Consider the following 12,792-nt stretch of genomic DNA (forward strand, 5'->3'; position numbering starts at 1 on the left):
AGTCAAGAAGGGATTAAGGAAGATGGGGGGCGAAGCAGCAGATATGGTGTCTAATGACATATCATATAAAGTACTTTATTTATTTGCTTACTTGCTTGCTTATGCCCTGCTCCTCATCCAGGAAGTTTCAAAAATCAATTTTTATAAAACACACGCCACACACAGAGATCAATAAAAAAAAAGAACACACTGAAAGCTGACACATTTTTACCAATGTGAACATTTGGCAAATTGCTAAAATAAAAATTGCACGCAGCTTTATTCCAGAAAAAGAGCATGGAACCCAATAACCCAGATGTCATGGGGACTACACCTACAAAGGAACTCTCTGTACATCCACATAACAGGAGTAACACCCCAAACATTTAGGTCAGGGGGCCTAAAAAACTGCTCCGTCAGATTGGCAGCAATGAGATGATGTCATGTACATAGGTCACATGCAACCCTAAAACAACCCCCCCCAAAAAAAATCATATTAATTTTACATCAAGTGATACAAAGTTCATATTAAAAGTCAAGACATCTGGGGAAAGGGGCAGAACTTCTGGTGAAAAGGAGGCAGGGCACGTGTCACTTTTTATAAAATAGAGGTAGTATAATAATCTTCTAATTAATCGGATTAATAATACTAATAATCCAGAGCAGTGTATTGCCTCCCCTTAAAAAATCTAGTGGTTGTGTGTGTTTCCATTTTAGCTGGAAATAAGTTCTCTTTTCCTCGCGCATAATACTTCCCCTAATCTATTACTGTTGTTGTCGTCCAAGACCCTCCCTCCCCTATGTTTTGATTTTTATTACTCCCTTTAGCTCTTTTAGTCTTTTCTGTTGGCTTCGTGCATTTTGCACCATGGAAAAAGGATAAATAAGGAGGGACACAACAGAGAGTGATAAAATTATGAATCTGAAACAGAGAGATCTCATATAATGCTAGAGGTCTGGCTGACCCACTGAAATGTATTGGTGGTAGGCTCAGAACTGGCAAAAGGGAGTTCTGTTGTACATGGTGTGTCAGTATTTCAATAAATCTATAAGTAACATCTTTATGTAACTCCATGCCACAAGGTTTAAAGATGGCAATGAGCTGTAAAAAGGGATTAGACAAATTTATGGAAGATTTAAAAACTATCACTAGCCATTAGCCATTTGAAGAGGAGCTTCCACATTCAGAAACAGTCTATCTTTGAATACCAATTGCTTGCAGAAAAACAACTGCCTTCATGTTGCCATCATGCTTTGCTTCTGGACTTCTCACTTCTTTTAAGGACGGATTTTTACCAACAGGCATTTCATGTGGTCTCATCCAGAATTAAAACGGGCTGTTGTGTTCCGATTGTTATTCGTTATTACTGTTGTTCATTCTGACAGTTTTCACTATCAACTTTGTTTCATATTATTCTCGTTGTCCGATGACAATTGCATAAACTTTTTTAAAAAAATAATACTGCTACTGCATAAGAGGAATCGAGGCTTAAATGTTGGCAAGATGAACCCCCTTATCCAGCCTGGTTGAGATTGGTGGGAGTGGATTGTCCTTCAACATACCATTGCTCACATTTTACAGCAAGGAACTGCCTGTTGAACTCTTTGCAATGTGCTTTTGTTGTATGCAAATGCCTGCAAACATGTGGAATGGAAGCTATTCTGATGGTAGAGTGACAGCTGGCACTTTTCCATTCCTGTCCCCCCCCCACCCCACATACACTTGAACTGGTGACCTAGAAGTGCAAGGATAACCCCTAAGTAATTTTAAGGCTTGCTTTGAATCAGAGTTTGGAACATCTTACTAATTACCCTTATCTAAATGCATTTATCTACTTTCCCTAACATCTCTTCAGATTCATTGCAGTGCTGAATAATTACCTGATGGCCTTGCTCTGCCATTTTTTATGTCAGGCAAAAAGTCTGCCTTTAGTCTCTGCAGGCGTGCAAGTGGCAATTGAGCTCCATTTGTTCAGACCAGCAGTTGAGTGAACTACTGGAGGCACAAGAAAGCTTTAGCTTGACATCCCTCAGATTCCTACCTGGGGGGAGAGGGAACTTTAGAAGAATCACCAGACATTTCACGTGATCTCACTCTGCCCATTTTTTTCTAGTTATGTTGCACTTGCACACTTTCAAACATCCCACAAAGCCTCCTACCCACATGGGAATCCAGCCTAGCCATCTTTCTGAAGCTCCCTTCTCTTTCTCTTCCTCTACTCCCATTCCAGCTTTGACCTGAATGTGACCCAAGCATCCTTAGCACAACTTAAGCTGTGTACAGGCAACAGCTTTGCAGATGTTTGAAGGAGGCTGTAATTGCCCACAGACAAGGCTGCCAACCCGATCCTTATAAAGCAGTATTCTGCGCACATTCAGGCTCACCTCTGTGGTGCACAACTTCTAGCCACTCTCTGGTGCACAACTTCTGGCCCGCTCTGAGTCCCCTTGCACAACAGATCCACATGCACCTTCTGTCTGCAGCCTCCCCTAAAGTTACACATGCTCCTTTTTTTGAAAAATTCAGCCAATGTCTTTGATCAAACTGACTTCATATATTTTGAAGACTTGCAGAAGGTTGAAACCCATCTATAGAATTTAAGGGGTTCTCCCAGAGTTGTTTTTCTACACACACATACAAATCTACCCACCCATCTAAATTAATAAATAGAGATTTCTGGGGCATTTCACACGGAGACACGCTCTCACACACACCCTCTCACCAGTGACTCTTTCCCTGTGTATTTTGCCCTTCCAAGATAGCAACTCAAGTATTCCTTAAGTGATCACTTGTCCCTGGATTGGTCAGCCAAGAGTCCCTGTTCTATGCTGGAGTCTCTTCTTCTTTCTCAGCTTGCTTCAACCTCTCATCCACCCTTTAAGCACGTAAACAAATCAGAAACTGAAGCAAGTTCTCAGATCTTTAATCTTGGGTGACAAAACTGTGGAGCATAATTCTGCAATGTAACCTCTAGTGTAGAAACTGGTACTGGCATCTTGCCCATTCTAGACATGTGGAAGAAACCTGACATTCCTGCCAGCCCCAACTTGTGAGGTATTCAGAAAAGCATTGTGCTTTCTCAAAGCTATTTTTGGAGGAAGGACATAAATCCACAGTCTATAGGAACCTTCACGATCCCACTGATATTTAGCCTTGAGTCTGTACCTCGGTTTGATAAGCAAATAACATGTCAGCTTTCTGGCTCACTCACCAACCATACTTCCAACAAATATTTGAAATCGCAAAGGTAATGGGACAGAAATAATTAATCATGATGTTAATTCAAGGCAAACGTTCCTCAGATGCTGATGCTATATGCAGAGGAATCTCAGGACAGCTTGCCCTTAAGACCAAGGAGAGTTAGAAACATTAGCCACAGCCCAAATAACCACTGCTCAGGGAGCTGTAGTAGTCCAGCAAAATCTAGAAGGCCACCAGATCCAGACCCTGCCCTAGAGAATGAAGATTTAATATCACCCAAAGAGGAACTGCACCACCAAAAAGGAGGATGCATATTTGCAGAAGTGTGCTACTTGTATAGATTCACATTTAGAAATAATGACAACTCACCACCGCAGGGAAGAGACTGTGAGCAGGTTGAGTCAGATGCCTGATCAGGTGCTAACTTTTCCTGTCTTGTGGTTCTTAGCCTTTGAGATGGGCTTGGTCTGGGCAGCACTTCAAGTAGATGAGTTCTTCAAGCCCTCTTCACATAGAGGGCTGTCCTCTGTAAAATAGGACACATGGCCACCCAAAGAGCAACACTGACAAAGACCCTAATCTGCAATTTTAGTGACAGAAATAACAGTACTGCTCACTTTGATCTCCAAACTGTTTCCTTCTTCAAGAAAAAATTGAAGCAATTTTAAATAAATAGCTCTCATAGTTCTAAGAAGCCTGTGAAACATTCCTTTAAAATACTGTCCTCTGTTCTTCACGTTACATATACAAATTACTGCCTGCAACTTTTAGAGGAATGCTGTTTTCATAAACTATTTAAGCTGTCATTTCCCATTAGGAAATTATCGGCCAGCCAGAAGTTCTTGCATACACAGTTAAATACTGTATTCTCTTCTTACCATTTTCTCCAATAGCACCTAGAAATTATTTACTCTGCAATGCTGAACAGATGTATCAGGAAGGAAACCTTACTGAATTCAGAGAGACAGGCACACACACACAACTCTAGTTTAATCAAAGTCATTTGACTGGAGTCTCAATACAGGTATGTGATGCTGCCATCACTGAAACCAGAGCAGCTGCACAAATCTTGTTATGGGGGTGGGATGGGATCAGTCTGAATTAGCTCCATGGGTCCCTTCCATGCCTGTGATTCTGTGAAGTTAGAACCTGCAAGAGGATACCTGGTGAACTGGTCAAATCAGTTCCTTTGGTAAGCTAATGGCATTGGTCACTATCATCAGCATCATAAAGGGTTAGCTAAGAAGAGATGTGTTGCCATAGTGACAACACTAAGCAAAGGTGTGTTGCCATACTTTTAGGTGGTGGGATAGGCATTTTCTCACCACTTCTCACCTGGCTGGATGCCACATCCATCCCAACAAGGAGAATAATAGGCCTGGAAGCTGGAGACATAGAGGCTTGTCTTGATCTGTGCTGAACCCAGTCAGTGCCGCATTTACGTATAAGCTAAACAAGCTATAGCTTACGGCCCCATTCTGTTGTGGGGCCCCAAAAAATTTAAAGAGAAAAAAAAACTGGATGTACATTTCCAAAATATAAGATAAAAAACAAATAAAATCTGCACACAGCAACAGTGCTTTGTGTTGTGTAGGCACCTATGATGTAAGTAATGGGCCCTGCCTGCTAGCCTGCTCCCTAAAATATCACTGGTTTGCTCACTTCTAAAGGAACTTTTGTTATTGCCAAATGCCAATGTGTTTGCATTATTAAGTTTGTTATGAATAAAAAATCATTTTAAGTTAGAGCTTAATAATTATTTCAATAAATTCTACAAGGAAGGCTCAAGCAGTATGTGGACCGAGAACTCCCAGAAGTGCAAGCTGGATTTAGAAGAGGCAGAGGAACCAGAGACCAAATTGCAAACATGCGCTGGATTATGGAGAAAGCTAGAGAGTTCCAGAAAGACATCTACTTCTGCTTCATTGACTATGCAAAAGCCTTTGACTGTGTCGACCACAGCAAACTATGGCAAGTTCTTAAAGAAATGGGAGTGCCTGATCACCTCATCTGTCTCCTGAGAAATCTCTATGTGGGACAAGAAGCTACAGTTAGAACTGGATATGGAACAACTGATTGGTTCAAAATTGGGAAAGGAGTACGGCAAGGCTGTATATTGTCTCCCTGCTTATTTAACTTATATGCAGAATTCATCATGTGAAAGGCTGGGCTGGATGAATCCCAAGCCGGAATTAAGATTGCCGGAAGAAATATCAACAACCTCAGATATGCAGATGACACAACCTTGATGGCAGAAAGTGAAGAGGAATTAAAGAACCTTTTAATGAGGGTGAAAGAGGAGAGCGCAAAATATGGTCTGAAGCTCAACATCAAAAAAACGAAGATCATGGCCACTGGGCCCATCACCTCCTGGCAAATAGAAGGGGAAGAAATGGAGTCAGTGAGAGATTTTACTTTCTTGGGCTCCATGTTCACTGCGGATGGTGACAGCAGTCACGAAATTAAAAGACGCCTGCTCCTTGGGAGAAAGGCGATGGCAAACCTAGACAACATCTTAAAAAGCAGAGACATCACCTTGCCAACAAAGGTCCGTATAGTAAAAGCCATGGTTTTCCCAGTAGTGATGTATGGAAGTGAGAGCTGGACCATAAAGAAGGCTGATCGCCGAAGAATTGATGCTTTTGAATTATGGTGCTGGAGGAGACTCTTGAGAGTCCCATGGACTGCAAGAAGATCAAACCTCTCCATTCTGAAGGAAATCAGCCCTGAGTGCTCACTGGAAGGACAGATCGTGAAGCTGAGGCTCCAATACTTTGGCCACCTCATGAGAAGAGAAGACTCCCTGGAAAAGACCCTGATGTTGGGAAAGATAGAGGGCGCAAGGAGAAGGGGACGACAGAGAATGAGATGGTTGGATGGTGTTCTTGAAGCTACCGGCATGAGTTTGATCAAACTGCGGGAGGCAGTGGAGGACAGAAGTGCCTGGCGTGCTCTGGTCCATGGGGTCACGAAGAGTCGGACACGACTAAACGACTAAACAACAACAACAACAACAACAACATACTTCTTCTTAATTGTATTTCAGTTCAACAATTACTTTGATAAAATACTTATTTTTTATGTGCAAATGGTTTTAGATACCTATTAGGTCCATAAATTACCATATAGCATATATTCAACACTAAAAACAGCGACAATTTGTTGTTGACAAAGAACAGCTGGACATATAAAGGGCCCCATTACCTCCAGTAGCTTGCGGCCTCATCAAACCTAAATCTGGCCCTGAACCCAGTGCTATGGCTTGAGGATCTCTCTGGGAACCAAATAGGGAGGCAGGATTTGTGGCGTGTTAATACTGTCAACCCAATCCATCAGGTTGTATATATGTATAAATAAAATCATGTATCTTAAAGACTCCTCAGTATCCATTGACCTTCACTCTAAGGAAACTAAACTCTGGATAGGCGCAGGCATCCCTGAAATCCCTCCCCTGTTTGGAGGCTGTGGTGTGCACAACATTAAGGAGATGCTGGTTGATATAAGTGGTGGATTCATGCAAGCCCAGTCCATTTGCAAGACTAGCGCACTCCTCTTTACCTGGAAGGAAACCTGGACCTACCACTACACTCTTCCCTGTTTTATAGATTAGTGGTGCTGGGGTGAATGAATATATTTTAGTATTAGGAAAAGGGAACTTAGGGCTATTGCAAACTTGAACATTTCCTGTCCTTGGGTGAGCTGCAGCTAGCCACAAGGCTTCTGTAATTTATGGTCTTTCACAATGGAAGCTTGTTGCAGCACCCTGAACCGTCTCAGATTCAGGGCCAGTGTGCAGACAATGCTCAGCAGAGGCGCCAACTCCTAAGGGCTGAGGTCCCTTCACTTCCCCCAATAAAATATTTGTTGCCCTCCCAGTTGATGGGCATTGCCATTCAAATGGTATGCATGCATCACATCTTGCGATCAATTATGTGGGGTGGGGCTTGCTTGGGCCCCTCAATATTTTATTGAAGTTGGCACCCCCGATGCCAGTTGGGTGACTGTTGCATTTTATTTTTACATGAAAAGCTGCTGTGGTCAAGGCTGCAGTCTTGAGTGGAGGGCATGGGGAGAAGCTACTTAGCCCTTTCCCTCCCGCCCTCTGTTTGCACAAAACTGATTGCAGCCTCCAGCTGCTTTCTGAGGAAAGGAAGTAAGGCTATTGGAACAGTGTAGCTCCCCCCCCCCCCAGTGGTAAAGCACCTTTGGGGAGTGACTGTGAGCAGGCAAAAGGCAGGAAGGGGAAATTTTAAGCAGCCCTTTGCCTCCCTTCCCTGTTTCCGCTATAGGGCCGCTTTGCATTTAAAAACAAAACAAAGCACAAACCACAAAGGGAAAGCACAGCACCATGGATCATCAGGTGTCGTTTCACCCTTAGAATAACTTAAACGTGATATTTACTGTTGCAGTTCTGCATTATTTTAAAAATCCTACCAATCTATATTACCCCGAGCACAGTGTATTAACATGGAGAGGGGCTGCACTGCTCTACTGCATTACTTGAGCTGCTGATAAAGCAAATTGCTATGGAGGCCCAGCTACTAAGACAAGATAGTGCTATGACAGAAATAATATAAGGAATAATAAGGACCCAGGTGTCCATAATTAAAGCTGTATTTCAAGCAAGGGGTTTTTGGTGACATCATTTATCAATGTCATTACAAGCCCTTGACGGAATTACAACTTTATATGCAGAATTCAGAGATACGTGATTTGTTAGAATGCATGAAGAATGTTTCTATTAAAAGCAGGCAGGCAATATGTTAACCTCTAGTGGTAGAAGTGCCAGCAATCTGTGATAGGAAGAAAACACTTTTTTAAAAAATTCCTCCCCATCCCCCTTAGATTATCCTTAACAGAGTGATCAAAATTGACGGGGTTCTCTTTGCGGGGAGGCAATGGGCACTCCTGAACAAAGTGGGATAGGGCTCTGGAGGGCTGCTGGGAGAGAAGAGAACTGCCTGAAATCTGGCAGAGTCATTACTCACAGAAAAGGGCTTCATCCGGATTTGGGTAATTTCATCAACCCCTAGCAGTAACCCTCTCCGCTCCCCCAGTCCCCGTCCCACATTGTTCAGGAATGTTCCTACAGAGAGGCTTTTCAGGGGTGGGGAGGGTCTAAGGGAAGAGGGGCACAGGAAACTTACATTTTAATCAGTTTCCTTCCATGCACAGATCTAAGTATCCAAGCCTGTGCAGCTTGTGCAACATACAGGCAGGCTGCAGAGCACATATTACAGAGCTGCAGACACAGGAAGGCAGAAAAGCAGACACTCATGGGTTGTTCTTGCGGTTTTGTTTTATGCACAATGTACTTTAATTGTGATGTTTCTGAAACCCACACCCTGCAGTCATTTGGAGGAGGGAACAGGCTCTTGAGTACTAATAATAAATAAAATAAATAAGCAGTGCTGGTTCTGAAATGCAGCATCAGCAATCCTGGTTTACAAAATCTGCTTCAGTCAGCCACACTAAAATGTTTGATTCTACCCGGGTCTCCTAACCATCAGACAAGCGCTCCTGCTTCCATTGTTTTCCTCTATTAGTTCCCAATCCTTTTGTGCTTCCTATAATCATAGCATCATAGGATTGTAGAGTTGGAAGGGACCCCAAGGGTCATTTAGTTCTAACACCCTGCAATGCAGGAATCACAACTAAAGCATCCATGGCGGATGGCCACTCAACATCTGCTTAAAATCCTCCAATGAAGGAGTCTGTGCCACTGTCAAATAGCTCTTACTGTCAGAAAGTTCTTCCAGTGTGGTGTAGTGATTAAGAGCGGTAGTCTTGTAATCTGGTGAACCGGGTTCGCTTCCCCGCTCCTCCACATGCAGCTGCTGGGTGACCTTGGGCCAGTCACACTTCTTTGAAGTCTCACAGCCCCACTCACCTCACAGAGTGTTTGTTGTGGGGCAGGAAGGGAAAGGAGAATGCTAGCCGCTTTGAGACTCCTTCAGGTAGTGATAAAGGGGGGTATCCAATCCAAACTCTTCTTCTTCTTCTGGTGTTTAGTTGGAGTCTCCTTTCTTGTAACTTGAAGTTATTGGTTTGGCTCCTACACTCCAGAGCAGCAGAAAACAAGCTTGCTCCATCTTCCATGTGACAACCCTTTAGATATTTAAAGATGGCTATCATTTCTCGGTCTGTTCTTATTCAGGCTAAACAAACTCAGCTCCCTCAGCCTTGTCTAATAAGGCTTTATTTACAGATCCTTGATCATCTTCGTTGCCCTCCTCCGCATATATTCCAGTTCGCCAAAATCCTTTTTAAATTGTGGTGCCCATAACTGGACACAGGACTCCAGGTGTGGCCTGACCAAGGCAGAATAGAGTGGCACTTACTTCCCTTGATCTGGACACTATACTTCTGTTGATGCAGGCTAGAATAGCATGAGCCTTTTTTTTGCTGCTGCATCACCCTGTTGACTCATGTTAAGCTTCTGGTCTACTCAGACCCCTAGATCCTTTTCACATGCACTACAGGCAAACCTTGTGTTCCCCATCTTATATTTGTGCAGCACACAAAAGCACAGTACTGTCTCTTAAGCAAATTTGTTTTCAGCTTTATTAAGAAGGGAAAATGGCAGCTGGAAAAAGACACAAGGGACGAGAAAATCAGGGAGAATAAATAAATAAATACCCCTGAAACAATAAACAAAACAAACTTCACTTCGAATACCAATAAAAAAATTCATTAATTCACTGTTGCAAATTACTTTTGCTTAGAGCAGAAGTACTTGATCTTTCCTCTTAATTATGGCTTCTTCATCAGTTTGCAGCAAAAAGCTTATGCGTTCAATAGATAAATATTTTATTTTATTTATTTTTTGTAACCACTTAAAACGGCATTTATCAAGAAAGCAATGTAAAAAAGATAAATGTAGCCAAACCATAGTTTGTTTTCTTTTAAAACATTTTGCTTTTGGATATATGTAGATGAAGATAAATAAGTGAAAATGGATTTTAAGCAGTACCCGTGGTCCTTGCAAAGGTGTCCTGAAGGTAATCCAGACTGCCTCCCAAACATGCACCATCACCCTGCAATGTTGTAGGTGCAGAACTCTGATGTGCATTCAGACTCTTATGCCAGCCTCTCATTTGTACACACAGGTCTGCTACTTCCACTGAAACCAGTGTGACTCCATTACATACATGTAGTCACAAACTGGAATCCATGGTACAATTGTGTTTTCCAAACTATGTCTGCCTTGGGGTTGGGTGAATCTGTTAATTTTGTTTTTTCTGAGTTTCTCAGTTTTCTAATCTTAATGTCAGTTCTGCACATTTCAGATAGATAGATAGATAGATAGATAGATAGATAGATAGATATGTATGAGAGAGAAATCCTCTCGGAAATTTATCACAATTTTAGTGCAAATTTATCCTAATATACATACTTTTGTATGGAATTTTGCCTATCCAGTTTTTGTATGCAATTGCTACTTGCAAATGTTACAAGCAGCATGTTGAAAGGTTTTGCTACAGTGCTACAGTGTCTGAATCTATTTGTAGATATCCTCATTCAGTGAGAATATGTGGAAAGAAGGACACTAGCTAGCGACAGCGTTATCGGTGCTACACTCAGCACCTGTTTTGGAAACTTCAGGTCATGTAAAGCCTGGTAAGCAGAATTTTGTGAACTCTGCATTAGTCTCATGCATTTTATCCACCATTCTCATTAAATTAATGAGAATAGAAATTTCATTAAAAAATGATAAAATTCTGTAAAATTCTCATGGAAGGAGTGCAGTGTGTTTGGTTTGTTTTGTTTTTAAATGCAATCATCTTACTTTTGAGGTGGCTGTGGGAAGTTTGTGAGTGTCTCTTCTTTCATTCTACATCTCACCACTTTACCAGAGTTCCCTGTGAAGAGTGGTTGATGGTTAAACCACTCTGGGAATTGTGTCTCTGGGAGAGGACTAGGGATCTCCTAATTATGAATGAACTACAGCTCCCAAAATTCTTTAGGGGAAATCATGGCTGTTTAAAGTGGTATCACAATGCCTTTAAATGTGTGGTGTGAGCGTGGCCTACGTCTCAGTAAAACCATTGAAGTAAATGGGCTTAATCATGACCAACTCCATTGTTTTTGATGGGCCTGCTTAGAGGATGCCATCTGACTAAGTCATACTCAGTGTTTACTGCAGAAATTGGCCTAATTGTGTGAAGCATCACCTCACCACTTTCAGGACCAGAAATGTGCACCCCTAGTTTGCAGACTTCCCTCTCAAATGGGCAACCCACATAGTAATAGTAAGCAGCTATAAAGTTTATAGAACCCAAATGCAATAAATTGTTATACAGAAATATTGTCCAGCAATTTCTATCCTATAGGGTTTAAAATGTTTGAACGGTTACTCAATTATCATATGCAGACCTGCTTGTTTAAAAGTAGGTGCATGTGGATATGCAGAAGACTTTCCCCCAAACATGCTAAGATTTTCATGGGGCTGCTGCCATTTTAATGTGGACACGTCATGTGAAAACTGAGATGGTACAATCTCCACCTGAAATCTGTATCCACAATTTAATTAAATATAGTTGAATTGGTTCCTATTTCCATATTTTGAGTATATACTTAGTTGTTAATTCTTTTCCAATTACTTTACTTGTTTATTTGTAGACTGTAAGCTAAATTGGGCAGAGGCTGACATTTCCCCCCCATTGTTGTTATTGTAAAGTACCAAGTATACTTCCAGGTGCAATGTAATGAAAGTAATAAATAAGAAGCAAAAGCTAGCCAACCTTTTCAGAAAGGTTTATTTCATATTCAGCTTCCACACTTCTCCATACCCTTAGCAGCTAAGTCACAAATGCATATATATTGAAAGCCTTTCCTAAATGGAAGACTGTTTGGTTATTCCCTAATAAGTGAGTGCTCCCAAGGAAGCAGAAAACACACCAGAAACTCAGCTCTCATCACTTCTATTTGCCTCTTCTTAGCAACAGCACACGGCCATTTCTGTGTACTGACAGTTTACTTCTTAACCATTATGCTGTGTGTGGACATTCTGACATCATGGCAATCAAAGGCTGATTGGAGGCTCCTTGCAATAAATCAAAGCTTTATCATGCCCAGACCTTGGAGATATTGCAGGAGAGCAGCCAATTGCTAAGAAGGAATCTCAAGCCCCTTTTACACATATCTGCTGCAGATGGCTCCCCCTAACCTAATTCCACACAGCTTGGATAGTTGGGCAACAGTTGGGTAGAAGAGGGCGATATGATTTACCTTGCTCAGGTGATGTTCTGTTCACACATGCTCCTGAGCAGCGTAGAATGGCACAAGCAGAATAATAGAATAAAAAGTTGGATGATACCCCAAGGGTGATCCACTCCAACACTCTGCAATGCTGGAATCTTGCCCACAGCCATCCTTGGGTGGGCTCAAACCACCAACCTTCTGATTACCAGCCAGACCCACTGACCCACTGCGCCACAGGCTCCCATACTGCCAAGTGTGCTTGTGAATGGCACATCAGACTGTCAGGTAAGATCCTGCGTATTTTTTGACCTTTTTCATGATCCTCGGATTTTAATTGGATGTTTTATTCACGTCTTTACTAAAACCATAGTAAATGCATTGAGTGTATATGAGGTGAAGCAGACTAT

General features: G+C 42.0%; 1 long non-coding RNA gene across 1 annotated transcript in view; it reads right to left on the reverse strand.

Moving 5' to 3' along the window:
* Positions 1 to 4,334, reverse strand: part of LOC308481398 — a 12,000-nt gene extending 7,666 nt beyond the window's left edge. Inside the window, exons 1-2 of the long non-coding RNA XR_013988635.1 lie at positions 4,060 to 4,334; positions 3,551 to 3,707 (exon numbers count right to left, since the gene is read on the reverse strand). This is a non-coding gene — a long non-coding RNA (uncharacterized lncRNA). The remainder of the gene's footprint in view (positions 1 to 3,550; positions 3,708 to 4,059) is intronic.
* Between the last annotated feature and the right edge of the window lie 8,458 nt (positions 4,335 to 12,792).

The sequence above is a fragment of the Podarcis pityusensis genome (assembly GCF_964106645.2).
Source record: "Podarcis pityusensis genome assembly, chromosome: 7".
NCBI classification, from domain to species: domain Eukaryota; kingdom Metazoa; phylum Chordata; class Lepidosauria; order Squamata; family Lacertidae; genus Podarcis; species Podarcis pityusensis.